This window comes from Festucalex cinctus, chromosome 7, assembly GCF_051991245.1.
Source record: "Festucalex cinctus isolate MCC-2025b chromosome 7, RoL_Fcin_1.0, whole genome shotgun sequence".
Lineage (NCBI taxonomy): Eukaryota > Metazoa > Chordata > Actinopteri > Syngnathiformes > Syngnathidae > Festucalex > Festucalex cinctus.
The window spans coordinates 25629689-25634723 of record NC_135417.1 but is presented as its reverse complement, the minus strand read 5'-3'; the positions used below and the strand labels follow the sequence as shown (position 1 = coordinate 25634723).

At 38.8% G+C, this 5035-nt stretch overlaps 1 long non-coding RNA gene across 1 annotated transcript; it reads right to left on the bottom strand.

Moving 5' to 3' along the window:
- Nucleotides 1-692: 692 nt before the first annotated feature.
- On the bottom strand, nt 693-2650 carry LOC144022458 (uncharacterized). Its single transcript, XR_013284330.1, has 3 exons — nt 2389-2650; nt 1745-1977; nt 693-1465 (listed from the first exon to the last, which is right to left on the bottom strand). It is a non-coding gene; the product is annotated as an uncharacterized LOC144022458 (long non-coding RNA).
- Nucleotides 2651-5035: the final 2385 nt, after the last annotated feature.

Sequence of the window (5035 nt, the reverse complement as noted above, 5' to 3'; positions counted from 1 at the left end):
CCAACAAATCCCTGGAGGCTTACAATTATTTTGTAAGCGGGTGGATACAGAGTGTAAACTTTAACATCGCATCAGAAGAAACTGTTGCTGTTGCACGTAAGTAAACCACATTGTGTTGGTAATTCTGCACACAAAAATGTTGATTTGTTCTCAGGCTTCCTGTTATCATTGTGTTTACATGCACAGCTGGCTTTACCTGATGTGGTTTTTCTAATCATTTTATAACAGGCAAATATGGCAGAGCGTATAAGAATAAAAAGTAACTATGCACAGCCTCCCCGTGGCTTAATTAAATTTAATGCTACCCTTTCACTAGTTACATGTTACTTAATCAACTTATTCTAAATGGTTAAGGTTAACCACTCTCAGAGGACGTATTTTTAGTTTCAGTTTCCAGTACAATAAAACGTGTTCATGGTAACTACTGAGCATACTGACAGCTTTTCTTATGATCTCACGGTTAAGGAGGCTGTCACAACACCCAATTTCTGTCTGGTGCCAGATGGCAACAATTCCCATCACTTGTCACGACAACACCAATATTATTACCAGGTATGTATGGCTTTACTTTTTGTAGTTTCTTATTTAATTCTATGTTTCATATTTTCATTACAATGTTCGTAATATTTTCAGATTCAGGCACAGATGAGTTTAACTGGACGGGACTTCTGCGACTTTGTGGTGTGGACAAAGTGTGATTGAGCGAGTCCACCCAGATCGCTCGTTTTGGCCAGTTGGAAAAGCCAGAGTTTTTTTCCCCCAAAATCCCCTCCTTACCTGAACTGCTCGGGAGAGCATTTACTAGATCAGCAGTGGACTTCCAGTGTTCCTGCTCAGCCGCTGTCACCTACCACTTGCTCATGTACTTCAAAGATGCGGAATAAAGTAGTTTTTTGTGCTGCAGCAGATTGTAAAATCAAATGATATCACTTGAAGTGTGCCAATCTAGACTGCCAAAAGGACAGTGGTTTTGTGACAAGTGTGAAACAAGGATTATTGGGAAAACTGAAACACAGTACTGGTACTTGTCTTACATTAAACAAATTTAAAAGAGAGCAACTTTTTCCTCTGTACATAGTATAATGAAAGTCATTGCGTACCCCATCAACATTACATCATACCGTCATCAGGATGGTAGGCACCTGTGCTAAAATAAATACATTAATTAACAGTTCAATTTTATCCCTGAAATTACTACATCTAATCATTATTCACTTCATTTTTTGTGCTTTTAGAAATAATAGAGATTTATGCCATTACTTTAAGAGGGACCATATTGCACATTGAGTCAAATCCTGTCATTTGTCTTATGTATAGCTTTGTAAACAAACCCAACAATAGAATTTGTATAATCGCTGCCTTTATTAGCGCCAAACAGTCGCATGTTGTCCCTCCTCCAATGCTTTGATGCTCGCCTTCGTTTCCATCATGTCATTGGCAATCAAGTCGGTGTGGCATGAGATCCCTAAAGAAATAATAATAAAAAAAAAAAAGATCACAAAAAAATACGGTACCAGTAAAAGGTTTAATATAGTACAGTAGTATAGTTTTTTTGTCAGTGTAAAAGAAATGTACACATTTTGTTGCATTTTTTAATGTATGAACATTGCTACAGGCAAATACTTATTTCTATAAACACTTCCAAATGTCTCTAAAATATAAGGTGCGTGTACACACACAAACATAAACACATACATTCACTCATGCATACAATATATCATGTAATGAATTCTGAGTGGCATACCAGAGTCAATGATGTCAGCAGGACTTGAGGGTACAGGTTACTGGAGCCATCTGGCTGCATAACTGCAACAAACTCTCTGCCACTTCGAGTCGTCTTTTCTTTGCTTGTCTCTCCTGTGCACGTTCATATCTTGCCACCGACTGGGCTGAGACATAGATGTTGTAACTTGGGACCCAACTTTAATGTTGGAGCCCAGTCGGGATGATTGGACAGAAAAACGGGCGCAGGGCGACCTGTTAAAATAAACAAATATATAAACAAATAAAATATGGAAAGACTGGTTATTTTGCCGCAGTAGGGTGGCCGTGAATAAGTTCTTTAGCATGATGTGTAGGCTACCGGGGGTCTGTTTTCTTGCATCACCCCCTTCTGTCTCTTTTTTCCAAGTTCACATTTTGCCACCAAAAAACATGTTATCGGCATTAAGAGCCCAAGACTAATCAATCCAATTTCAGCAGTAAACACTTTGCACTGGCACTACTTGGGTGAAAATGTTCGATGTTAGCTTTCGGCTAACGTCCGCTAGCCAGCTTGTACTACCGAACTTGCTTGCTCATGAATCCAAAACATAAGCAACTTGCCCATATATGGGCGGTCGAAACGTTATTAATCCTCATGCATTAAATAAAGGTAAACAAGCTTACCGCTCACAAAGTGATGGCTGCACACACGAGCCCAAAGTAACGACTTCCCTCCGGAGTCAGCACTCCTCTGTCTCCAGGCCCTGGTTCCTAGTTATTTTCGGAATTCGGAAGAAAGGCCGACCATTTTCCCCCTTGGCTTTGTTCGAACAGCCAACGATGCAGCAACAATGTACCATTTTAAACGCAGACAACAAACGTGATAGATACGTGTTAGACCGAATCACTACGTAAATGGAGGCCACCCAGCATGGCGACTACGACAAATCCGAGGCGGAAGTGACGACATGTGCAAGCGACCTATTGGTTGGATGCATACGGATGAGCGTTCATGGTGCAGGGGGATCGCATACATATCCGATTTAGATCCACATACGAAAGAGGGCCAGTTGGAATTTTGAAAAAAAAACAAAAACACAAAAAAAAAACATCAATAGAGTTTTGTATTGGCACTTAATTGTCACTCATTTCATGACCAAGCTACCAAATTACACTTGTCATTTTATGTAGCAGTGCTTCATGACATCGCCAAACACAAATGGCCACTACCCTAATGTTGTCAAACACACTTGATGGATGGTAGTATACAAAAATACAGTATACAACAATTTTCATCAACATGTCCACTTTAATTTATCAGAAGTATTCTACTGCATCGTCCAAGCAGAAAACATGAACTATGTGAAACATGTGCAAAGCATTTGCAGAATTAGAAATACGTAAATTATTAAATAATAGTAACTGCCTGGTGCGCTGCCAAGATTTTGGGTCCAGTTAGTGCCACATGGCTTCATGGTTTGAATTAGTTTACACTGAGCTTGAAATGAAAGAGACTAGCCCCGAGCAAAATACGTCATTTGTACTTAATAAAAAATACATATTGGAACATTTTTCCACTGTGTGTTAGTGGTCTTGAAATACATCCATTTTAAGTGTGAATATAAAGCAACAGTGATACATACAAACATCCCCAAAAACACATTGCTCTTGCCGAAGCACAAGGTAGCCATCAAATTTTTAACATGTCATATTGATTTCTTGTTCCAAGACATTACATGCACTTGATATTTTATGAATTCAGTATGCATTAGGCATACAATACTATTGTATAATGTCGACATACATATAATATTGTACTGTAATGCATTCAGAATTTTTTTTTGTTATTTATTATTACAGCAGTTCATTCTGAGATTAATAATAAAAAAAGATTTGAAAAAAAACTGCTCTTATATAAATGTTAGTAAATTATTAAACCTGTAGTAAAGTGTAATAAATTAGTAAAAGTGAATTACTGTGTTTGTTTGTTTGTTTGTTTGTTTTAAGTCAGAGCACAGACATTGATAATTTCTCTACGGAACAAATTATTTGTTTTTATATATTATTTTTGGTTATATAATAATTTGTGATTGAATTTTATTTGCTAAGAACACTCCCGATTGCCCCTAGGTGTGCTTGTGAGTGTGGATGGTTGTCCGTCTGTGTGCCCTGCGATTGGCTGGCGACCAGTTCAGGATGTCCCCCACCTACAGTCCGAAGCTGGCTGGGATAGGCTCCAGCACTCCCGCAACCCTTGTGAGGAATGAGCAGTTAAGAAAATGTAGGTATTTGCTAAATAATAAAATAGAAATAATAGTTCATTCACAATAGTTAACCTATTGGGAATAATGATTGCCAAGAGTATGAGCTTAAAAAAACCCGCAATATCGTGATATCGCTGTTATGATTTGGGTTTTGTGTCATCTGTTTGCTTTGTTTTTGTTTCTGGTTTTGAGTTTGTCATGTTTCTGTTTCTGCTTTCTGGTTTCTGGTTTGTCTCCCCTGGTCTCGTTATTGTTAACCTTGTCCACCTGCGTGTGTCTTTCCCTTCCCAGTGTATCTACCAATCAGCTTCCCCTGCCACTTGTGTCTTGCCCAGCTATGTCTAGTCATTGTCAATTAGTTTATTTAGTCACCTGTTTTCCGTTCAGTTCTTGTTGGTTCATTGTTGTTGTTGCGTTTCCCTCAACTCGTGCTTCCGGTTTTTGTTTACGAGTTTTCCCAATGTTTTGTATTAGTCTTTTTGTATAATTCCTTTTTAGCCAGCTTCTTGTTTTTGGTTAATTAAATCCTTTTGACTCCACCTCTGCCTCCAAGCCCTGTTTTCCCTGCACCTGGGTCCACCATCACAACTTGGTTATTGATAATCGCGATATTAAAATTGCCACAATATTGTCGTCATGCTACGATATTTAAAGAATCATATCTCCATCAAAAAATGTTACGTTTCACCTGCTTCAGCCAAGCATATACACATGCACGCACACCCCACCTCCCCCCCCCCCCCACACACACACACACACGCGCGCACCCCCGCACACAAGCTACTGTTTTATTCACAGTCTTGTCCTCTGCTTTTAATGAAGGCCATTTATACACCACAGATGGTATCGCATACCGTAACCCCGATGAAAGCTTCTGGAAATGTTGAAAAAGTTTGTCATTTAGGTTGCGATAGGAGCGGCTTGGCAGCAGCTGTTATTACTGTTATATTTAACGTAGTTCAAATGCTCAAAGATTAAGCAATAACCTGTGATCGTGAAATGAAAATTTACATACAATTTCTAAACAAATTGAGAGGTTTATGTGTTGATCTTTGGCCATGACTTGA